This window comes from Ictidomys tridecemlineatus, chromosome 4 (assembly GCF_052094955.1).
Source record: "Ictidomys tridecemlineatus isolate mIctTri1 chromosome 4, mIctTri1.hap1, whole genome shotgun sequence".
Classification (NCBI taxonomy): Eukaryota; Metazoa; Chordata; class Mammalia; order Rodentia; family Sciuridae; genus Ictidomys; species Ictidomys tridecemlineatus.
Genome location: NC_135480.1, coordinates 169,842,809 through 169,869,189, shown reverse-complemented (window position 1 = coordinate 169,869,189; position 26,381 = coordinate 169,842,809). Strand labels below are relative to the sequence as shown.

At 36.5% G+C, this 26,381-nt stretch overlaps 1 pseudogene; it reads right to left on the bottom strand.

Moving 5' to 3' along the window:
- Positions 1 to 15,489: 15,489 nt before the first annotated feature.
- LOC101977764 (sodium-dependent phosphate transport protein 2B pseudogene) lies at positions 15,490 to 26,214 on the bottom strand (annotated as a pseudogene).
- Positions 26,215 to 26,381: the final 167 nt, after the last annotated feature.

The following is a 26,381-nucleotide window of genomic DNA, read 5'->3' as shown; positions in this document are numbered from 1 at the left end:
TATGTACTCAGATGGAAAATGTAAGCTTATGTAATAAGTGCATAAAAATTCTTTCTTTTTTATCATATGTCTTTTGAAATTCATTATAGATACAAGAGATCTTTCCTTACTCATTTTCTTCACCTTAACATTATGAGGCTGTGGACTCAGAATGTCATACTCTTTGAAAGTGAGTCATTTTTCTGAAAATGCTGACACCCACAAAAAATAGACTCAGCTCCAGGACTTTTCTACAAGCCCAAGAAATATTGCAAAAGAAAAAAAAGATATCAGAGCTGAGTTTTTCTTACATAGTAAAGGTTAGATGAGTGGTAATAAAAAAAAATCTCCTATTGGTAATTGCTTCTTAACTTAGACTATGGACAGAGTGACTGCTTTGGGGGATTGAAAACTAGCAGGTAAAAGTTGTGGTACAGATCATAGAGAAGATATGGGCTATGCTTCTGCATTTTAATTAAATAAAGCCAGATATAATAATGGTTAAAAACTAGTTGTTCCTTTTATTCACTGACAAGAAATCTCATAATATAAAATAAAGCGAAAAAGGAGTCTGCATGGCCAGTAGACATTAGAGGGAAAGGCTGAACCTCATACAGAATGGATCCTGGATAGCAGGCTGTTTTGTCAATTCCATCACCCTTACTCAACTTCAACAGATTAAATTCTATACAGAAAATGTCATGATCTCCTTTGAGAATATCTCAAACCTTTCACTGTTAGCAAAATGTTACTTATAATAACCTGATGATATTACTACCACTATATATGGAAGCCAGCATGATGCAATATAAAAAAATATTTAAACAGATATAAATTTGAGTCATATTCCCCCTTCTACCTGAGTTGGTTGACCTGAGATAGATGACATACACTCTGAGCTTTCGTTATATCTGCTATTATTTAAAAATGATTTGTCATCCCCTAACTGAAGCAGAAATTTAATCCCCAAAGTGATAAATTAATGATATTAACAGGGAAAAAAACTTAATCTACTATGGCATTTTTAGGTGAGGCCTTTGGAAAGTAATTAAATTAGGTTAGGTAAATAGGGTGGAGCCCACATGACTGAATCCTGGTGGTTTTGAAAGAAGAGGGAGAGAGACCACATAGACATAGAGACATGTGAAAGTTCCTGCCATGCTAGGATGTAGCCTCATGGTCTTTCACCAGAGCCTTTATAGTGCTGTTTTTACTTGCAGCCTATAAATGTGTGAGCTACATGGATATTTATTATAAAGTGGCCAATTCGTTTATATTGATGAATTCATGAAAATGGACCTTTACAATTGGCATTAGCTTTCTTGGACTTTCCTAACAAAATCCCACAGACAGGTTGGTTTTAACAACAGAATATATTTCCACATGGTTCTGGAGATTATATGCCTTGGCCATCAAGATATTCATAGGTTTAGCTTTTTCTGAGGTCTGATTCCTTAACTTCCAAATGACAGCCTTTTCCCGTGTCCTAACATGGTCTCTTCTCAGTGAGTGTGCCTCCTGGTCTCTCTGTATGTCAAAATTTCCTTGCTTGTTAAGAACACCAGTCATATTGGATTAAGGTTAACCCTAACATCTTCATTTTATGTTAATCAAAGGTTTAAAGGCTCAACCTCCCGAGGTAGTCCCATTCTGAAGTACTGGGGGTTAAGGGCTTCAACAGTGGAATATTAGGGAAACTCAATCCAGCCCATGGTGCCATATCTACATAATTATAATAACAGTATGAAAATTCTCATACTGTTATTTTATAATTATAATTATAATACTGTTATTATGAAAATTCTCAGAGTTATTGTAAAAATTTAATTAACCAAATTGTATGAAGTATCAGCTAAAATGTATCTTATACATGGTAGACATTCAATAGGACTTTCTTCAATGACTTCCTAAACCATAAATCATGTAGCTTTAGAATATCTCAGTTTGTGGTTTATTTTCTAATGAGAGTGTGGTCAAAGAATCAAAATCTAGCAAAGGGTGGCATTTTGGATATTTTCATTTGCATATGTACCATAGATACTCAAATTCAATATAAACAAAACTATCCTGTCAAAACAAAAACACTGTATTCACTAGTTCACAGTGAAAATCAGATGTATTTCATCAAGTCAAAGAAGTTTGTTTGCCATTTTTCTTCTTTTTCACTGCTTCTAGATATGATCGAGTTCAGTCTGAACTTCAGTTTATCTTCTCTATCTGCACTGTCATAATGATGAAAATGTTATAACTCATTACTGTTCCAAATGGTGACTACCTCCCACCTTGGCACTTGAAATATGGCTAGTACAATTGAGGAACAGAAGAATTTATTTATTTCAATTTAATTTTTAATTTAATTCTACTTTATTTAATTCTAACTTACATAGCCACATGGCTATTACTTGTCATATTGAACAATATAGTTCTATATCATATTCCTCAGATTTGGTTTAATTTGGGAATAAAATAAATTATATTTTATGTAGATTCCATGGCTAAAAAATTTGCAATAGAACTGGAGCTGTTCCTTCAGAAATATTGCTTATTGCACTATCGGGGCCAGAATTTTAATGCTAATAATTCTTTAGATGTTAACTGTTAACCAGTTATACAGTTGATGCGTGCCAAGTAAAACAGAATCAATAAGCTCCCTGAAGTCAACATCTATGACAACTGTGTTAGCAAAGTTGATTTTCTGAACTTGCCAAGTACATAGACTTTGTATCAAGTGGGCAGATATTTACTTTGATTCTGAAGGAATCTATTTAGTCTTTGCCCAAAATAAATTTGCTGATACATTCACTAAGTTGGTAATGGTCCAATTTTTTAACATAGTTTGAGTAACAGAGTTCCTTAGTTCAGACCTTCAGGGATAAATTACAGATCATGCTTACTTGGAACACCTGGATCAACTACTTGTAATTTACTGTTGAGAACAGTTGGAAATCTTGCTAAACATGAGTTTTGATAATTTTTTTTCCTCTTAATTGACCAAATCATACACACTTTATCATTCTGTAGACCAGAGTTTGGCAAAATTTTCTCTAGAGTCAAATTGTAAAAATTTGCAATTTGTAGGCTAAGAGGCAACAATTGAAAATACTATACAGGCACCAATATAGTAATTTATAAATGTAAAGTCATTCGCAGCTTGTGGACCACACAAAATCAGGAAGCTGAAAGATACTGCCCATCAAACATAGTCTCCCAACCCCTAGTATTATTTCTGGATTGTTAATAGTAACATAGGATTGTTTCTTAATGTGTGGGACAAAATTTGTAGCCATTATCAAGCAAGGTTTAAGTGACAATTAATCTCTCATTTTACATATGTAATTTTTGTTAACTTTTTAAATATCAAGAAATCTGACAAAAATTCAGGTTAAACAGTTATTGTTAATGAGTTGTGTCATATGCTCAGTACTACTCAAATTTTAGATATCAAAATATATATTGACATTTCTAAATGACATTTATAGAAAATTAAATGTCAATTAAAAATACAAATAGACAACAGAGCCTCTTTCTTTACTATATTAATTTAATATTCATATTCAATAAATATTTATATAGTCTGAACATTCAAATTATTAAAAAATTCATAAAAATCACATAAAGTGCTAATTACAAATGCTTCTAATGTCTCCCACAACCACAATGGAATTCCCTTGTTTGATTCTTATTGAAAGAATGGTTTCCCATGAAGACACTCACAGAAACTTCAAATAGAAAAAGAGATTGTTTCTTCTTTTCCAGTTTATATATCTCACTATAATACTAATTACAACATTATGCCATACAGTTGACTGAATTCCTTCTCATCCCTATTTCCACAATCAAAAACAAATACTTTCACTTTTGCAATGTTGTTTGATTTTAGTTACATTTACTTTTTTAAAAAATATTTTTATTTGTGCATTATAGTGATACATAATAGTGGGATTTTATTTTTACATAATTATGCATGTATGGAATATAATTTGCTCCATTTCAGTCCCCAGTACTTCTTACATTTTCCTCCTCCCTCTCTCTTTCCCCCTTCTTCTACATGACCTGTCTTCCATCTATGTATTTATTGTTTTTTGAATTGATTCTGTAGAGCTATACATAAAAATGAAAATTTGCTATTGTACATATCGTACGCTATATGTGCACAGCATAATTTGGTCAATTCTGTTCCTTAGTTCCTTTCTTTTGCCAACCTTACTCCCTCTCAATCCCGCTCTTCTACTCCATTGATCTTGCTTCCATTTTCATGGGATTTTCCTACTTTTTCCCCTTATATTTGTCTAGCTTCAATATGTGAGAGAAAATATTTGAACCTTGACTTTCTGAGTCTGGCCATATTATCATGATATTCTTTAGTTATATCCATTTAACTCTAAATGCCATAATTTCACTCTTCCTTATGATTGAGTAAAACTCCATTGTATATATACCCCACATTTTCTTTATTCATTCATCTCTTAATTGGCAAGTGAGGTGGGTCCCCCTCCTTAGTATGTATCCAAAAGAACTAAAATCAGAACACTATAATGATACAGGCACATCAGGGTTTACAGCAGTGCATTTCACAACAGCCAAGTTATGAAACTTTTACTTTTTACTATGGCAAATGTTATCATCTCCTATGCCCCACTCACACATTTCTGTTTCTTCACTCTGTATACAAGAAAAGACAGTTGCTCTGGCACAATTTGAATAACAGCCCATTCTTCCTCCCTGTCTTTGGATAACTCTTCTATCACATGCCATGGTACTGTCTCTGCTTCCTGCAAGCTCACCTAAAATATTTTTTTATTAATCTATTCCCATTGATAAAATTAAACTTGCTGCATTGTGTTCTTTAATATGGGTGTATAATATTTAATAACACATAAGGTCTTTGGTTTTTCACAATTAACTTACCTTTTCAAATATTTTTAATGGTTTTCTGACCATTAAAAATGACATTTTTACTATATTGAGTCTTCTTATCCCCAAATGCAGTAGTTCTCTCCATTTATTCAGGTCAATTTTTATGTCCTTGAAAAAAAAAATTAAGGTATTAAACATCTGTTAGAAGGAATTTGGGGTAGGTGTGAAGGCAATGCATTTTATTATACTATCCAATTTGTTATAGCTGGCATCTCTTAAAGTACTAATTATCAAATGCTTCTAATGTCTCCCACAATCACAATGGAATTCTCATGTTTGATTCTTATTAAAAGATTGGTTTCCCATGAAGACACTCACATTAACTTCAAATAAAAAAAAAGAGATTGTTTCTTCTTTTCCAGTTTATATATCTCACTACAATGCTGACTACAACACTATGCCATATAGTTGACTTTAGGGGTAAACTTTTTATAGTAGATATCTATTCATCATAATAAGAAATTAAGGTTTTCTTTTCTTATATTCTGATATGGTTAAGAAGATTTGTTCAGTTTTATTTACCTTAATCATGAATGAATGTTAATTTACATTGGATTTTTAATGTATTTGCTGAAAAGTACATGTTATATCTTTTAAGGTGATACGATAGATTGTATTGATAGGACTTTTAGTATAATTCTATACTTTTCATTCTTAAAATGATTTTTAATTGTTTATGTCTAATATATTTAATATATATCTAGTATAAGTAGTTTTTATCTATAAATAATTATTTGATATAGATTTTTAAAAAATTATAGTTGTAGATGGAAATTATCTATAATTTTCTTTTGTTGGGCCAGAACTATCTGATTTTAGTTAGCATTTACCCATCAAAATGTGCATTAAAAGTCATCTGGGCCTGTTGCTGTTTCAGGGTATTAGTGGTACAGTCAATATCATAAAAGAAATGTAATTAGTATAATTATATCAATATAGAATAATGTATCAATATAGAATTAATTACAATTGTCAACACTGGCATCGATATTACTTTAAGATTAGTGAGAAACAGAAATTTATTAAGAGCTATCTTTGTGATCTCAGAAGAGAGAAATGACAGAGAAGAGCAGGGCCAGGGGACATCTCTCAGGTAAAACGGTCTCTAATGTTTCATCTGGGAGGGTCAGTGTGGCCCCTTGGTCCCTAGGCAGGTCTAATGCATTCCTGTGGAGAAATCCAAGGCAGTTCACAGACCCTGTCCAGCAGCTGTTCCACATAAGTGAGATATGGTGTGATCTGTCATTCTTCAAAATTTTTTCTGTGTCTCAGCTGACCACTTTCGTTGGAACAACATTTTTTTTTTTTTAAATTCCAGGTTGTGTCTGCCTTTCTTTCATTGGAGTCACTTTGTTTTTCTATCTTTAGTATAAGCAGAAATCAACATGGCACACAGCAAGAAATTTGCAGAATTCAGGCAGCAATCCTCCCAGTCACCTGCTTCTAGCCCTTGCTGTTTTCACAAGTACAGACTGATGTCCCACCCTGGGGTGACTCAGTATAGAAATGAGATACACTAGGAGGACTTGCTTTACTCTCACTACACATCCTAAGCAGCAACACCAACTAAGAATGCCATTCTAAACAAATAAACAAACAAAACAAAAACAAAATAATCAATATTTAAAATACCACCCCAAAAAATGTCAAATACGCAATATCTAAAGACCAAAACCAGAACCAGCAAACAACCAATTAAGCTAATAATCTGTGAGCCTCAAAAATTACAACCATGATCTCCCTGTGCTTATATACAAAAGCCCAGTCACTGCCATGGTCTTACAGAGGTGTTGTTAGAACACCAACAAATTGGTTTCTTGTGAGGTCACAGCTTGGCCCAGTCATGGTTAAGTATAACCCACAATTGTCTCATTTTTGGCCTCCAGGACTATTTCCAGATTAATAATAAGAAAGGACTCCAGAAACTTGCTTCAGTGGGCTATAAAGAATGATATTTACTTGTGCAGAAATAAAAATCCATAGGACACTTCAATAGCCTTTTTAAATCTGAAAACTGGTAATAACTTTGGCTCTTAAAGATTTCAGCATCTATATGTGGATGCTAACCCACAGCAAGGAAGGGTATGGAGGGTAAAAATAGAAGTCCATTGGATTAGACAAAGGGAAGCCAAGGGAAGGGAGGGGAGGGGAATGGGAAGGACAGAGAATTAATCAAACATAACTTTCCTAACCTCGTATTTGAATACAAAAACAGGGTAACTCTGTATCATATACAATCACAAGAATAGCATCCTAATTAGAAAAAGTCATACTTCATATATGTAGAATATGACAAAATGCATTCTACTGTCATGTATAACTAAAAAGAACAATAACATAAAAAATAAATAAAAACTTAAAAATTAAAGACAGATCGTGGGGAATAAAAGACTTCATCGTATATACACTCAAGGTATTCAATTCCTTTATCTTTCCACTCAGAAGGGTTGGTGTCAAAAAGATGATAACATTTTAGTGACATTGTGATACTATAACAAAATGCTTTGTTACTAAGACACTGTAGGACATTTTTTAACATGCATGGGGCTAAGAGGAATGGGGCTTTTATCAAAATTTCCCCATAAGGTTTTCATCAAATTTCTCGTCAGAAATTTTGGAACCCAAAAGGCAATTGGTTGATACATTCAAAGTGATGAAGGACAGCCTGTCATCCATGAATCCTATGGCCAGCAAAAGTGTCCTTCCCATAGGAGAGAGAAATGGAGGCATTCCTAGATAACTCAGTTCCTTAATGCTGTTGTTTTAAAACACCTTAGGCTGGGCAATTTTTCACAACAGGAATTGACTTCTCATAGTTCTGGAGTAGGACAATATGCAAGGAGATTCAGAGTGTGAAGAAGGCTTGCCTACTCTTTCTTCTTCTATCATGGCAATTTATCGCTGTGTCCTCACATGTTGAAAATAGCAGAAGAATCTAACTCCTTCAAATTCTGTTCTGTTCTTTTCTCCCTCCCTCCCTCCTTCCTTCTCTCCCTTCCTTCCTTTCTCCCTTTATCTCTTTCTCTCTTTCTCTTTCTCTTTCATCTTGTACTGGCTGTTGAAGCCAGCACCTCACATGTGATAGGCAAGCACATTACCACCGAGCTACATCCTTAGCCCTTTCAACTTTATTTCGACACAGATCTTACTAAGTTGTCCAGGCTGGCCTCAAGCATTGTTCCTCTTCTGTGTGTGTGTTTGTATGTGTTTGCTTGTTTGTTTGTGTATGTGTGTGTGGACTGAATCAGTGCATTGTGCATGCTAGAAAAGCCCTCTTGTTAAAGGACATACATCTTGTCCAGGAGGTTGGAGTCTCATGACCTAAGAAGCTACCTCATGACCTACCTCCCGAAGACCTCATCTCTTAACACTGCTGCATTAGGGTTCAAGTTTTAAGAGGAATTTTGGAGGGACACACACATTCAAACCATAGTAGCAGGTAAATAAGAGTTGAGGGTCACTACTAGATGTGTCTTGTATGAAGGGAGTTCTTCAGATTAAGCTTCAGAACACTGGGAAGAAATTCAGAGTTGGATAAAGACAGAAAGATCTCTGGAAAGAGAAATTCATGAAAATTTTTAAAACTAGTATTCATGATAGTCTGTGTTAATTAAGAAACTAATTTAGAAAAATAATATCTAATTAGTCCATATTATTAAACAAACAATGCACACACATGTAAATATGTGACCTCAGTAACTAAGGAGGGATAGAATTGGAGCTGTATATAATAAGTATTTTGTACATTATTAAAATTAGGCTGCTCTAGATTCATATCAGAGTGGTATCACTTTCACATGTTACATGTAACACCCATGAAAACTATTAAGTAATAGCTATAATCCATACCCCCAAGGAAAGCAATGGGAATTCAAATGTTTTACCAAAAATAAATAAATAGAAAAGGACATAACCATGCAGGAATTGAGGTTCAAAAAAGCTGACAGACCTATAGGAAACAAGCAACAAAATGACAGAAGGCACTCCTACCTTATCAAGAATTGCTTTAAGTGACAATACATTAAACACTCCAATATAAAGACAGGCAGTAGTAGAAGAAAGAGAAAATATGATCCAATTTTATTTGTATAAGAACTAACTGAAGAAGAGCATCCAGCCCTTGTAGGATCTTGGAAAGAATCTTCTAGGCAGAGGGTTGGAAGGATAAGAAGGCCTATATGTGTGATCCCAGTGATGAAGCAGAAGCAAATGGATAGCCCCCTATAGACTAGATCAAGGTCAGACTGAGAGCCGAGTGTTCTGATTTCCATTTTGCAGATGAGGATACTGAGGGTAAGAGAGGTTGAATCACTCTGCTAAGTTTCTTTCCTCATAACCTAGTTTCAAAGTCTTCACTCCCTCAATCCATGGTATGTGTGTCACACTGACACGTGTGTTGAGTTACTTACCACCTAGGTATGTATTTATGGTTTCAATGAACATGCATATGGAGACAGGTTGATTAGATATATTTAGTAATTTGGTCCATTTCTCCAACAAGTACATCAGCTTCTGGCTCCCCTAAATATCACTGGTTCAAATACTAAACAGTCAACAGAGGATTTTTTTCCTAAAGCACCTAGTCAGTTGGATGTTTTTGTCCTCTTGAACATGACTTGGTTCTGACCCAGAAAAGTGTTTTCTACTTCCTATGTAAGGAAAGGACAAAGGGTACTCCAGAATCAGGCTGAATAAACACTAAGCGAAATCTTTAAGAGCATAAGGCGACCACAGAGTAGACAGGATAAAGCCAAAGGGAGTAATAGTGAACTGGAAGATCATCCTGATAAAACTGCTCAGGATTCACCACAGATTAAAAAAGAAGACGTGAAAATGGAAGACAGGCTCTGAAAGTCAAAAATGCCCTAGAAGCCCTTCAGAGTTTGAGAGGTAGAGAGGTAATCATGCAAGAGAGCCAAAATAGAATTAGCATTTTCTGTTCAAGACAACAGGAGAAGCTTCCTCAGAGCATCTCTTGGCATTCAAGGAGCTGAATCTCCAGAGACTATGGTGGGGGAGAAAGAAAGGAAAGGAGAATAAAATGAATGATAATTGAATGTCACTCTGTCACATTCTGGTCCATGATATGACTCACTTAATTGATTCATTGGTTTCAAGGCTGAAATCTTTCTCTATTTTGTCATAGAGAAGAAATTCACTACCTTTCATGGGTTTGTGTGCCCTTGGTGGTTAACACAAAGACACACAGTAGGTGTTCAAGGAAGGCTCTTGAATGAAAATGAACCATGAGTTTTGTAGAGTTCAACAGGCCCACAGTGATATGGAGGGTAACTGGAGGAGAAGGGATTTGAATTTACAATCTTTTCACCTTAGTGCCTGAACCAATTCAACAGTAAGGAACAAGGCCTGCATGCCTCCTGCTATGGTGGGGATCTTAAATGTTCCTCAAAACCTTTTGTGTTGAAGACTTGGTTCCAAATGTCTCAGTGTTCAAGGGTGTTGTCTTTGGTAGCTGGTGGGATCATGAGGACTGTGAGCTCATAAATGGATTCATCCACTGATGGATTCACAGCTTGATGGTTCATTTGAAGATGGTGGAAACTTCAGAAGATGGGGTCTAGTTGGAGGAAATAGATCATTAGAGTCATTCCCTTAAAAAGTATATTTTTTATTTGGCACATATTCATATTAATTCATATTCATATTCTCTCTCTCTCTCTCTCTCTCTCTCTCTCTCTCTCTCTCTCTCTCTCTCTCTCTCTCTCTCTCTCTCTCTCTCTCTCTCTGACAACCCTTAGGTGAGCTTCTTTCTACTACCACACAGTACCCACATGATGTTCTGCCTTTTCAGAGGCACCAATTGATAGGGCTAAGTGATCATAGACTGAAGACTCTGAAATTCTGAGCCAAATAAAATTCATTCCTTTTAAATAATTTTCCTCAGGTATGTTGTCACAGCAACAGAAAACTAACAGAAAATTGATACCAAGAAATAGCATCATTTCTTTGATGATGATAGGAATGCAAGAGTAAAGACTATGCTGAAGTGATTTCTAATGGAAATGAGGACTCTATTGGGAATTGGACTAGAATGCAATCATGTTACATTCTGGCAAGGAAATTTCCTGTTTTGTCCATTCCCTGAAACCTTGAGGCTGAGTTTAAAGGCGACAGAATAATTAATCTGGTGGAGGAAATTTCAAAATAGTACAGTGTGCACAGTTTGCTGTGGGCATTGTTGCTTGTGTTAGCCAGACTGATAAGGAGAACAGAGCAAAAATCAAAGCACAAAGATTTAAAAACTTGCAGTTTGGTAAGGAAAGCAGAAAGTATAAATTTGGAAGCGAAGAAGGTGTGGCTGCTGAAGAGATTAGGGTCAGTATTTTAAAAGGCAAGTAATTAGCATGGGGATTATAAGAAAGATGTCTTGGGGACTTACTGCCCATCTTCCACCCATTCCAGGATCAAGAGTGTAGAAGTGTAAACTCATTCTTAAGAGAGTTTTGAGAAAAGTCCCTGAGCAAACTGCTGGCCCAGATTTGCTTAGGGAATTATTTCCCAAGGGTTTCTTTCCTGTCATTCCAGCTCTCAAAGGTTGCCACACCTATGTTTTAAGTGAGCCCAGCTACCGCTTCCACTTGTGGTGAACCTTGGCCTCTTCCACGTGGTGCTTATTTTGTAGGCACACAGAAAGCAAGAGTTACAAGGTCTTGAGGTGTCCATTAAGATTGTAAATTAAAGCTTTGGAGGCCAGGCAAGGCATAACAGTGACAGAATCCTTTGGGCATCCCCTAGGAAGGGCATTCAGTTTTAAATATTCTGTAATTTTCCTGTTTAATCCACAAATATTAAATATTTTTAAAATATTAAAATATATTGTTTTGTCTTAATTAAAAAAAAAAATCCATCCCGACTCCTTGTAATCAGAACAACATTCCATGTGACGTAGTTAGTATTCACCTGTTTTGCATGTTCTACCCAGACTCAAGTTAAAAAAAAAAAAAAGTATGGTGTCTATTGAACTCAGCACTGCAAACATATGTCTGTGCATTTCTCATGTATAGATATTTATTTTATATCTTATTTTGTTCCCATGCCTATTATTTCTTCATTTTATAGTTTACAGTACTTAATTTATTTTTGTCATTTTGAGATTATTAAGTCTAGTGTATCATAATTGCTGATAAGTTTTGGTATCTGTTTTAGTATTTGGGGGGGGCAGATGCAGAGGCTTGAATTTAAAGAATAGGGTCTAATTTTGTGGGAATATTTTCTTAGAAAATCTTCTACTTTGTCATCTTTACCTACTCATTCTCATCAGAGACTTTGTGAGCATTCCCAGCGGACTCCCAAGCCACACTCAGATATTTTGTCAATGGCTAAATGCTTCTATTTCAGGAAAATTGGTGATAATCCAATTCCAGTTATTCAACCAAAGAGGGACTTGACCCAAGTCTTGTCTGCAATGATTTCCCCTGTAACCAGCGGCATGATGATTTCTATATACTGTAGCCCCAGGCAGAAGTCTCAACTTATTTCGGCCTCTTTGGTTGAAGCTGTCATGCCTGCTGTGGACCTCTATCACTCCCCAGGTTCTTTTCATCCCTGCTCCCTTAAAGGATCTACCTCCTAAGTGCCTCACCATTGCATCCCCAGCTTATTTCTGTGCTTTTAAACTTCATGGAGACTGTCTCCTTTTATTGGGACTGTACTAATTTACTTCATGTTACTCTAATTTATTTGAACATTGTTAATAATGTCGTTATTATCACTTATGTTGTATGCAGGAAGACATTTCCAGATAATCTTTTGTGATGACCTCAATCCAAAATCTTTATTTTCTCAAAATCTATCTGAAACAGGCACAACAACATGTGTATGACTTCAGTATGGCATAAGTATAAAACTTTTCTTTGAATCACATTTTCTTACAGAGCTTTTTCTTTTCTTTAACAAATTAATTGTTCATTTTTTAACTTGTTCTTTTCGGATGTACATAACAGTAGAGTATATTTTGACATATTATACATAATGAAGTAAAACTTTCCATTTGTGTGGTTGTACATGATGGAGAGTTACATTGGTTGTTTATTCACATATGAACATAGAAAAGTTATGTCCTATTCGTTCTACTGTCTTTTCTATTCCCATCCTCCTTCCTTTCCCTTTTGTCCAATCCAATGAACTACTTTTCCCTTCCCCATTGCCCCCTTATTGTGTGTTAGCACCCACTTATAAGAAAGAACATTCAGCCTTTGGTTTTTCAGGATTGGCTTATTTCACTTAGCATGATAGTCTCAAGTTTCATTCTTTATGACCAAATGCCATCATTTCATTCTTCTTTAAGGATGAGTAATATTCCATTATATATATATATATATATATATATATATATATATATATATATATATATATATACCACATTTTGTTTATCCATTCATCTGTTGAAGGGCATCTAGGTTGGTTCCATATCTTGGCTATTGTGAATTGTGCTCCTATAAACATTGATATGACTGTGTCACTACAATATGCTGATTGTAAGTACTTCGAGTATGCCCAGGAGTGGAATATCTGGGTCAAATGGGAGTTCCATTCCAAGTTTTCTGAGGTATATGCATACTGCTTTCTAGAGTTGTTATATCAATTTGCAGTCCCACCAGCAATGTATGACTGTACCTTTTCCCCACATCCTCGCCAACATTTATCATTACTTGTGTTCTTGATAATTGCCATTCTTACTGGAGTGAGATGAAACATCAGTTTTGTTTTAGTTTGCATTTCTCTATTGCTAGAGATGTAGAACATTTTTTATATATTTATTAATCAATTATATTCCTTCTTCTGTGAAGTGTCTATTCAGTTCCTTTGCCCATTTATTGGTTGCGTTGTTTATTTATTTGTTTGTTTGTTTTGGGGGATGATTGGTTTGTTTGATCATCTGTTTTATTTCTCCTTTCCTATAGCCAGCAAAAATTTTAAGAAAATAAAATGCCATCAATTCAGGTACAAGGATTCCATTTTTACAAATCAGAGTGCAGTGACAGCCATGGCCACTGCCCAGATTTCACTTGTATGTTTACAGTGGGTAAGGTGGCGGGGCCATGGAGCCATGGTTGAAGGCAGTATTACAAAATACACAAAAGTGGTCTTTTGTGCTTTATGTTTCCTAGAACCCTGCCGCATTTCCAAATGAGACACTATAAAAGAAATCACAGACTACTTACTATATGACTTATGGAAAATGTTCTACAGGTGAGTGACTATAAATATAAAGCATAAATGACTCTCTTTATGGGAACTGTTATCTACATGCAGGGGAGGAATGTCAGAGAGGGTTCATCTTGCTATCCCGACCTGCTAAGACAGAGGTGCTGAGATGGGGGAGGACAAGGTCTTGGAGCACAGCTGCACTGACTCCTCAGTCCCAGATAAGGCTGAAGCTCACCTGCCAGGGGAGAATTGTGATGGTCATGGTGAGCACAAGTGCTGTAGATAAAACAGGGGGCTCTGGAAGGCCGAGAAGGCACCTGGGATGTGGAGTGCACACCTCTTTCCCCTCAGTCACACAGTCGTCGTTCCCGGGAAGTCTAGCTGCACTCAGGTTTCCGCCTTCTAGAAAAGTCTGGAGCTTGGCAGGCATGGAGAGCGTGGGAAATCAGATGTCATCTGTGGGAAATGTTTGGAAAGAGACTACAGTGGATCCATGTGTGGGTGAGAGGAGGGATGGATGGAATTTGAGCACTGCCCAGAAAGTCAGGCTGTCCCAAGACCAGGGGATTCCTAGCATTGGAGGTGGCAGCAATGGCGGTGGTGAGCTTAGAGGACTTGCATATGCTAATTTCCAACAAGCACTAATTTCTATCTGGCCAAGAAAGTAGCATCAATGCTTGTCAATTTGACTTCTAATTAGCCTGAGGTCCCCTGGCAGATCAAAATCTCCCCAAATGCTAACCATTCCCTGGTCTGACCCTCTCTCCATCAGCCCAGGTCTTCAGGAACAGAATCAAAGTCAATCTCTCTCTCTCTCTCTCTCTCTCTCTCTCTCTCTCTCTCCCCTCCCTGCTTTCTTTAAGTGAGCCAAATGTATCCTGACCCTTTCTCTGTAACTCAGGTGTGGATGAGGACACTGCAGGTAAACTGCTTGGACCATCCACACCTGCCCAAGTAAGGAACTTCTGACAGGGGGTGGGGGAGCACTGAAGAGTGGGAATCCATCACCCATGGTCTTCTCCAAGTCTCCAACATTGGGTAGTTGCCCTCAATAGGGCTGTTCTGGGGCAAGGATGCCTGTAGGGAAAAGGGAAGTCAGTCTTTTCTAAGAAAGAGGCACCTGAGCTTTATCACAACTGAGTACAGTTTTGTACATGTGTATATACTCACTGTTACTTAGGTACCTTCACGAACCTTCCATAAACCCTCCTGGGGGCCTTTTTCTTCTAAAAAGTGGGTTCAATCTGAAAATAGATCGTATTGCACATGTGTGCAGGACGTGCTGTGATTACCTGTCTAGTCAGCTCCGTTTCCCACTTGACCTTCAGTGTTGCCCTGTGCCTTTGGGAGGGGGAACTAAGGGCACAGGGGCTGACATAAAACTGCTCTGCAAACTTACACCCTAAGTCAAGGGAAGGAGAGCTAGGACTGAAGCCAACTATTTCCTATTGGGGAACAAATCCCTGTGAGGCAGTAGAAGGTGTGGAGAAACAGGAAGTGTGGACCATGCAGGATCTGAGGTCCTCCCCAAACTCGGGGCAGTCGCCAGAAGGCCATGCTATTGGAAACGGCTTTAGTGCTTGGGGACATTGGCTTGGCCTCAAATTCATCCTGGCCTCTTTGCTCATGGCTATGTTATCAAAGGTCTTTGGGGCCTTGATGGGAATATCCTGCCCATCCTAGTCCAGGTCATCCAGAACTTGCTGCAGCCCTGCATATTTGGCAGCACACCTGGCAGCACTCACCTCAATATCAACAGCAATACCTCTGTTGGCAGCTGGTGGCCAGGGAGATGAGGTGGTCCCAAGGCTTCAGGGAATGCATCCACAAGGACAGGGAATTCCAGTTGCGGAGCCTCACGGGCAGGACAAGTAGGCAGTGGGACTGTGGCAGCCAGAGGCAGACCACTCGTAGCATGAGTATGATGGGCACCCCCACACTCACCAGAACCAGCCAACCAGCTAGGGAGAGGCTATAGACCATTAGCGGGGCCAGGAAGAAGAAGAAAATCAGGTAGACCACAGCAAGCCAGAGTATTTGGTGGAGATGTTGCCCAGCCCCTTGGCCAGTTGGACTGGCAGGTGGGTGAACTATATTGGGTACCAAAGAAAGAGCATGCTGATGCTGAAGAAAAAGTGTCACAGGGTGATCTGGTTGTAACTCTTGAGAGTGTTGTCTGGACTGACTAAGGTGGCCAAGGATGGCTGTGTTGGCCAATAGTGGAGATCAGAGTCCTCTAAATAGTTATCACACCAATACTGGTCAATGGGGTCAAGGCAGACAAGAACACAGAGCTGCTCTGCACAATGAAGGTCATGCCTGCCCTGAGGAGGATGACCAGGTAGCCTGTTACCCAGGCAAAGGGAAAGGGGAAATCAGTGTTGAGGGTTTTCTTGATGACAACTGCAATATGCCCCTTCAGCATGAAGCTCAGGAGCTTGACAATCATGATCAGGCAGCCTCAGAGGACCAGCAGGGAGACCATCAGCAGGATGATGCCCACAGCAAGATCTGGGAGGTTGAAATTCACAAAGATGTGTTGGCAGTGTTTTCTCTTAGGTCCCATTATCGATGGTCCAGGTATAGATGTCATTCCTCCAACAAAGGAAAGGGGAAGTGCAGTTCTCAGCCCAGAGGACAGAGACATTCATCTAAATCCTGTTTTTAAAAGTTTTGCACCAAATCTTGATCAGATTTTTGTTTTTGGCTAATTCTCCATTCATTGCAATTTGCTGGATGAGGTTTAGTCCAGCTGAACCATGAGCTTCATATAGGTATCTGGGAAGACTTTCAGAAGTGCTGGGGTATCTTCTCCATTTCTTGTTGTCCACCACCAAGTTGGTCAAAATCTTCAGGTAGTGGGTGGCAGCCTCTATGCACAAAATCCCCAATATAGACAGGCAATTGAAGATGTCATAGATGGTGGCTTGTGAAAGCCTTTCTGAACTCACTGTGAAATCCTTCAGGCATGACTGCCTTGAATGTATTGGTGATGGAGATCCCAATGTTGATCCCCAAGATAACAGGGATGGCAGCCCACACAGTCAACCATGAGGTGGCCACCATCCTTATATTGATATGCTGGCATGATGCTGGGACCAGCACCCAGATTACCAGCTCCACCACAGGGTTGGACATGATGGAGTCGTTTCTGAAGAATCGCCTGGCCACCTTTCTTCCAGCCAGCTAGAAGGCACTCTGGGGACCTCCAAGGAGCACACAAACACATAGAGGAATCCCAGGAGCAGAGTGAACTTCCCAACTTCTTTGAAGACACAGGGGATTTTCCATTTGGTGCCTCTCTCCAACCACTTGATTATAGTATCCTGGAGTGCAGGCAAGTCCCAGGGGTCTTCCACTTGGGTGGTCTTCTCTATCAATGTCACAGTGGAGTAGTAGAGCACAAGTTCAATCTTGGGTGCAGGACCTCTGCTGTCATTTTTGTTGACCTCCTTATCTTTGGTTGGTGCGTACTCATGACTTATGGCACCTTTTATGTATTTATTGAGGATACACTAGTCATTTTCCAACCCAGGCCAATAAGCTATGGTCTGGGAAGGAATCACTTCAGAGGAAAGTAGTCAGGAACAGCTGGAAAGTACTGTTGTCCAGGGTTATTTGGTTTTGTTTTTGTTTCTTTTGTTTTGCTTTGTTTATTGATTTTATTTTTTTAATGCATGATAGTGGAACACATTACAATTCTTACTGCACATATAGAGCACGATTTTTCACATCGCTCCATATAAAGAATGTTCACACCAATTCATATCTTCATATACGTGCTTTGGATTATGATATCTATCACATTCCACCATCCTTGCTCACCCCTTGCACCCTCCCTTCCCCTCCCACCCCTCTGCCCTATCTAGAGTTCATCTATTCCTCCCACGATCCCTCTCCCTATTCCATTATGGGTCAGTCTCCTTATATCAGAGAAAATATTTGGCATTTGTTTTTTGGGGACTGACTAACTTCACTTAGCATTATTTTCACCAATGCCATCCATTTACCTACAAATGCCATGATTTTATTCTCTTTTTTTGTTTGTTTGTTGTTTTTGTTTTGTTTTGTTTTGTTTTATTGAATTGATTTTTTTCAAATACATGACAACAGAATGCATTACAACTCTTATTATACATATAGAGCACAATTTTTCATGTCTTTGTATATAAAGTAGCTTGACACCCAATTCATGTCTTCATACATGTACTTTGGATAATGATGTCCATTACATTCCACCATCCTTGCTAATCCCCTGCCTCCTCCATTTTCCTCCCACCCCTCTTCCCTATCTAGAATTTTGTTTTGTTTTGTTTTGGTGTTAACTTTTTTGAGTTACTTATATATCTTGGAGATTAATACTCTATTTGAGATGCAGATAGCAACAATTTTTTTTCCCATTCTGTAGGCTCTCTCTTCATGTCTTTAATTGTTTCTTTTGCTGCAAAGATGCTTTTTTGTTTGATATCACCACAGTTATTAATTGTTGATTTTACTTCTTGAACTTTAGGTGTCTTGTTGAGGAATGCAGTTCCTAAGCTGACATGATGGAGAGTTGGGCCTAAGTTTTGTTCTAGTAGACACAAGGTCTCTGTTCTTATGCCTAGATCCTTGATCCACTTTAAGCTGATTTTTGTTCAGGGTAAGAAATAGGGTTTTAACTTCATTTTGCTACATATGGATTTCCAGTTTTTCTAGCACCATTTGTTAAAGAGGCTATCTGTTCTCCAATGTATATTTATGGTTCTTTGTTTAATATGAGACAACTGTATTTATGTGGGTTTGTCTATGTGTCTTCTACTTGGTACCATTGGTCTTCATGTCTTATAGACATTTTTCTGACTAACTTTCCTGTAATTATTTACATGAGTTAAAGCCTTCTTTCTTCACAACCTATTCAGTGGCTTGAACTGTCCTGTTATAATATATGTTGTAGTGTTGTCTTGGCATACACTGTCAGTGAGGAAGTTTCTGACCTTCAAGGTAGGTTGTATATAAAGAAAATAACAGCCTACCTTGTTTTCTTAAAACTTTTGAAATAATGACAAATTGCTAGAGAGTTGCACAGAAATGTACAGAGTGATCAGCTTTCTTTATAAATGTAATGTAGAACTGAATTTCTTGCAATTTTTGTTGCCATCTTCCATACTTTTTTCTAAATATTTGGTATATATCTGTGCATCAACATAGTTAAGTTCTCAACATATCTGCTTTTAAACTTATTCCTTTAAAGTTTTCCTTCAATGGTTCATATTGTTTTCTCAGTTGTACAAACTAAAGTTAACAAAGTTCTGAAATATTCATCTATAATGAAGTTTCTTGTATTGAGAGGCAAAGTAAAACTGTAATTTCACACATACATATACAAGGGGATGTCATAATTTGCACAGGCCAGCCTGGGGTTGTGGTTCACTACTAGAGTACTTGTCTAGCACATGTGAAGCCCTGGGTTCGATCCTCAGCTCCACATAAAGATAAATAAATAAAATAAAGGTATGGTGACCATCTACAATGAAATACACACACACACATGTGTGCGCGCACACACACACACACACATATTCTAATATATATATTAGAATTTGCACTGGCCAAAACCTATATTATATCTTAGTGTTTTTCACAATGGGAATTGTTCTTTTACAAAATACCTAGACACTGAGAATAACCCTCTTCTTGTGAACATCTGAATTAAAAGCAGCAGGATCCTGAGCTTCTTTTTATTGTACTTTGAACAATTTCTTTGATATTTCTTCTCCTGTACCTCATCATATATTTTTCTATTTTTTCCCTACCATCACTACCGTCTCCAACTTCTTCCCCAGTATTCATTTTAAGTTAATTAATGTATCATTCTCTCTTGTTGGTGTAAATATCATCTTACATATGACTCTTTAGAATTAGTGTAATTCTCTTCTTCTATAATAAGCTAATACCTAAAATATCATTTGCTTAGTCATTCATTAGAAAATATGGCTTTGGTCCTTCACTCAATTAATAGATACTGTGAATCTCACTAAGTTCCACACTGAGCTAAGAACAAATAGGCTCAAAAGAGAAATGAAACAAATATAGAGTGAAATCTGTTTCTTCTCCAAATGTATGACTACAAAACATCAAAAAAAAAAAACTTGTGAGACCATTTTCCATGATGTCATTTATAGTCAATTATAAAAATTATGTTTTCTTCATTGTGGTAACTGATCTTGACAATGGTTTTTCTAAGAGATCCTTTAGCTTGTCATTCACTGAGTTTTCTGCCAATCTAAATAATGAAAAAAAAAAGTGGAAAATAAACTAAAATAGAGAACAGAAAGAGAAAATGACATTTGATTATTTCAAAAATAAATAAAAATTGGTATAATTTTGCTCAGAATTATCAGTATAGATATCAAATTATCTGATTTGTTTCTGAAATGTGGCTAATAACAGATTCTGTTGTAGGTAGTTCTTAGACTTACAAACATCTAGGAACATTTTTAGGAGTTTGTCAAGTAAAAGTTTAAAGTGATATACAATTGACACAATATTTGCAAATGTGGTTCAAAAGTTACTATAACAAAAATTTTATTTAAGATAAAAATTCTCTTAAGGTGTTTCCTAAATTTATAGTACACCTGAAATCCTTTTTTCCTTTCTGATCTTTGGTTTCTGTTTTATTAATAAAGAAAGATTTGGACGGAAGATTTATCTCCAAAATAAAAAAAAATAAAACTTTTAATCACACAGAAATAATAGATGTTGCTTTCCTTTTGTACAATGCCAAAGTTGCCAAATGATTTGTTAACTCGATAGAAGGTTTTCCTGTGATCATATTTATTTATTTGTTTGTTTATTTATTTATCTTATTAAATCATCTGCCCATATTTCTTCTGAACCCATCTAAACTTTGGACACAGAATGTGTAGAAATAAAGTTTATTGGCTGTAAACTTACTGATAAAAAATGTGTTTTTTGATTTTTGAAAATAATGCTGCCTAGAAAATAAATATAAGTATGTTTGCAAGTTTTTGCAGTGGTCTTAAGAGTTTATAAAAAATATACATACATGGGATTAAATTAATCACTAGATTAACCCAGTTCCTGGGTAACACAGAGACATGTTAAAGAGGGTAGATGTATTTATGTAGGGCATAGTTGTTACACCTGTGCAAACTCAGTAATTTTCTCTTTTCAAAGGCCAGCATTCCTCACATTCATACCCACTGATAATATTTTGTATTTTAAAGAAATTTAAAAAAAGAAGAAGAAAGGAAAAGAAAAAAGGACACAGAGAAGAAAATAGACCATCAAGTCACGATTTTTATGAAAGTACATTTGTTTGCACCTTAGATGAACAGCAATCACATTCTGTGGCATTCTACTCAATTTTTATTATTCATTTTTATTGATATGCTAAGACAATAAAAAATGAACAATAAAGCATTCAATTTTTCTATGAATGTAGGTCTATGCAAATTTTTGCTAAAATTAAATGCCTCATACTTGAAGCCACCTTCTGCCAATCAATCACTTTGGAGTCCCTAATAAACAGGATAAACTATATGGTAACTATTATGTGAGAAATGAAGAAGGGTAGTGGAGTCCAAATGAGAAAAGATAAGAGAAATAACTTATTCACCCAAAGCCCATGCTTTACTCCTTCTGATTAGCTAATAAGTTATCTTTGAAAATTTCTTTATCACAATATTCCCTATACCCTTCCCAGTTGTGGTAATTCATTATTCCAAGGGTTTAAAAATACCGCTTCTTTCTTAAGTCACTAATCATTGATATTGGAAGTAGTGCTAGAATTCCAAGTTTGATGAGCTTTAATCGACTTTGAGTTATTTTATTTTACCATACTGCCAAAAAAATGTTTTAGGTAGGAGTGCTTCAAATTTGTTTTCATCTTACTACTGGGATATTAGAATACACTTCTCATTTCATAAAAAAAAATGCCTGCTGTGTTTCCAAAACAGGATGTTAAGAATCATTTTCAGAAGAAAAGTATCAAAACAGAGAAGCGTTTAGACTACATGACTAGTTATATCAGATATAAAGTTATATCAGGAGGAAATCTTAAGATCTGATGTTATCCTAAAGGATGTCTTTGGATATGACTGGTCAGAAATCTAAATGGACAAAAATGGCCATCTTCTTCCACCACAGATTGGACATATAGGGATCTCCAGAGATCAGAGAAGCAATAGCTGAAACTTAGAGGAACCCATGGATGGATATGGCACAGATATCATTGACAATGTTCTGAATTTAGAGGAGAAAAGGGGGTTTATTTAAGAAGAAATCCATTGTGGTGGTAGAAAGGCCATTGGAAGAGCAGCTTAGTCCTGACAATGAATTTGGACACACTCTGGGACCTGGAGTTCAAGAGGCACGTTAGACCTCAGCTTTGCAGATAAATCTATGTTATTAAGGACTGGCTACTAAAAATTAAATTAGACTGATGAACGTGGTTGAAATACAATGCTAATTTTAAGTCCTTTGTGATGCAGCAACATCAATGTTTATAGCATCTCAACTCAGAATAGCAAAACTAGGGAACCAAACTAGGGGTCCTTCAACTGATGAATGGACAAAGAAAATGTTATAGATTTATATTGGAGATATCTATCTATTCTCATATATATATATATATATATATATATATACATACACACACACATATACATATAAAAATATATATTGGAATATTACTCAGCCTTAAATAAGAATGAATTTATGGTATTTTTCAGTAAATTAATGTAGCTGGAGAATATGCTAAGTGAAATAAGCCAACACTCCAAAATCAAAGGCTGAAGGTTTTCTTTGACATGCAGATGCTAATTCACAATGCAGGGAGGAGGTTCAGGAAGAATACAGTTACTTTAGATAGAGGGGAGTGAAGTGAGGGGAGCAGATATGGAGGTAGGAAGGATAGTAGAATGAACCAGTAGGATATATTACTCTATATACATATATAATTATGTGACCAGTGGGATTCTACATCAGGTACAACCAGAAGAATGAGAAATTATACTGCATCTATGTATGATGTATCAAAGTGCATTCTACTGTCATATATAACTAATTAGAACAAATAAAAAGAAATGCAATGCTAAATACCAGACATATAGATGTGGTCAAGAGTAAGAGATAAATATATATATATATATATATATCTATATCTCTCTATATCTATCTATCTATCTATCTATCTATCTATCTATCTATCTATCTAAGAACCAGCAGTTACCTGCACCCTTATGCTATGCTCACCCTTTATCAGAATAGTTTAACATTCCTGCCAATTTTGGGGTTGGTTAAGGCTGCCTTTCTTTCTGCTTTTGCAATTCCTGTTTGGCCTGGGAAACCAAGTTGTGTCAAACCAGAAGGAAAGATCCATGGGAGTGAAATACTGGAGCAGGCACAGGCAGGATCTATAAATCTGGAAAAGGCTTATTCAAAGCAAGGACATTTTCAGGAATGTACAGGCCTCTATGGCACCTACTACCCATGTAAATACAGCTCATGCATTTCGTGTGTATGTGTGTGTGTGTGTGTGTGTGTGTGTGTGTGTGTGAAATTGCAAGTCATTAGTTGTATATATAATATTCTATAAACATTTTAATGATGTATTTTTAAACTTTTCATGTTTTTTAACATTTTGTACTTCGAAGTTTATAATTTTTAAAGTCTTTTTAAAAATTATTCCAGGCCTTTGGGATTTAAAGGACTACACACTATGCTGACAATGCCTAGGGAAAATGCACCTTGAGTGAATGTTTAAGAAACCATACCACCTTCAACATATGAATAGATTTCCTCTTCTACCTTTTACTAGAATAATCCTATGATATGAAGTTCACATGTGTTCAACTCCTTTTTCTATAGCTGAGATTTCTCACAGATTATGGCAATAAATGGCCTACCATATCTAATTTTTAAAATGCTGCTGTGTATTTTCACACTTTTTTGTGCCTGCTGATATTTTAATGTAAAGTTGGCGGGGGCTTATAATGAGTTGCTTGTCCAACACCTCTTAAAAATAGTTTTTCTTGCTGATTTGTCATTGCTGGGAAAAGGAGGTGGTAGTAATAGTGCAAGCTCTATTTCCAGCTTTAAGTTTTCTTATTCTCTCTCACCTTGGTTGCAGAATCCTTAACCAAGGGTTAGAGGTAACTGGAAATGTGTGATTGATTATAGCAATTTAAAAACCTGATGTTAGAAGCAAGATGTCTAGATTGACATTCCAGTACGCTTCTTTACTAGATGGTCAACAGCGGGGACAGGGGCATGTTTCTTACATTTTCTGAGCCTTAGTTTCTTCATCTGTCTAATGACATCATTGAGAAGAAGAAATGAAGTTGGGAGGCACTTGCCAGACATCTGACCCAGCATGACACCATAGGACTAATATTAGTATTATTGAAGTACTGCATATTAGTATTATTGAAGATCAGGAATAAAATATTGAACAAATTTCTTTGAAATCCACATTTAGCATTTTTTAATTTCACTTTGATTAACTCTTGGCAAAGAAATCAAATATACATCTCTCAAGTAGTTTTCATATAACACTGGTAGTTGTAAAACAGATCAGTGATAAATACTGGAATTTATTAGTATAGCATTGCTTTAAACTTTCCTAGCACTGGGTGATAAAATAATTTTGAATCCAGTAACTCAATATAGGGTTTAAGTGAACACTTTGTTCATGCTCAGTCAAGGTATCATGTCTTTCAATTGTATAATATTAGAAGATTGAAACCAGTATACAATTGTTAGAGGCTTTGTTGCCAATTTACCAAACCTCAACTCCCAATATAATCAGACTTGCATTTACAACTATAATAATTAACCGGTTTTGAGTGGTCTGAAGCAAAGCAAGAGTAAATTTTTAAATTCTTTCTGTGACTTTTCTTTATTTACTTGACATATATTGCTCTTCATTCATTGTCGTCATGTGTGACAGTTTCCCTTTGTGCCTGAAATTTATTGCTCTTGGTGGCTCTGGACTAAAAAAGAAAAGAAATTCAGAACAAGATCTCTAAAACTCTGAAGCTGCAAGATAGAATGTAGTGTTTTGGAGATCTAGCAACCACTGGGAGAAACAAAAATATAATCACAGCTGTCTCACCATTGATAGAAAACTGGAAGCAGTGGCATGGGGAAGGAAATCCCGAAGTCTACATACAGACTTCTACGCATCTCTTATTTATAACAATACATCTATGTTAGGCAAAGCACACCCATTTTTTTATGACTTAATTGCTTTCCTCTCTTTGCATTTATAACAGCAATCTACTTCCTGTCTTTCAACATACATCCCAGAGAAAGGAAATGGAAAGTAAAGCACATTATTCAGTAGGATTTCATTGTGCACTAAGGGCAAAAAAAACAGGCATGTATAAATGGAAATACATTTGAAAGCCTTCCCCACTGAAATCTGGCAGGAGGTAAAGCACTTCATTAGGATTTGTAACATCAATGGCAAACTGCTTCACACAAAGTGCTACATTTGCGAATAAGGCACAAAATTGACTGTCAAGGAGATGTAAGACCATAGCAGATTCCAATCCATTTTCTACAAAGTACTCTATGGAAACGCTATACCTGTGCAACTCCTTAGATTTAGATTTCATAAACTGTTGGTAGAGAGTCACCATTGAATCTTCATTAGGTACTGAAATGGAGCCTCTTGATAATGACCTCATGTGAAGGGCACAGCTGTATCCAGCAGTCAACAGGTGTCATACTGCCAGACTCCCACGATTAGTGGTAAAGAGAATCCATACTCCCTAAGTTTTAAATGGAGACAGTGACATATGGCAATCGTGTAATGATTATAATTACATGTCATGTGGCAAATTGTATGGTTAAAGATGATGTCAAAGATGCTTTTCAGTGTTCAAGGTCACACACACGTGAAAATAAAGACTCTGATCATATTGACTTCCATTATTGACAAGCTTATTAGCATGTAATAAGGGTGCTTGCTTGCTGAGTCACAGACACAGGACTTGTTTAGCACCCTTTAACTAAATCCCACAGCACAGTATTTATTTTCCTTTTCTTCCACTTCTAACCAAACGACTATCCCCTCTTCTGTCTTACGTGTTGTTCCGGGTAAGAGTCAAAATCATCAGGAATGAACATATAATCCATTACATTGATAAATATTTAATATTCCTTTTCTAAGAAAAGCTATGTAATTAATTCCTGGTAGTGTTGAATTGCCTCCATATATCTGTTTCCTCCATTTCCCATTGACAGAAGCATATGAATTAATGTGTTTTCTTTTAGCCTTGTAATTTAAGAGTGATTTAATTACC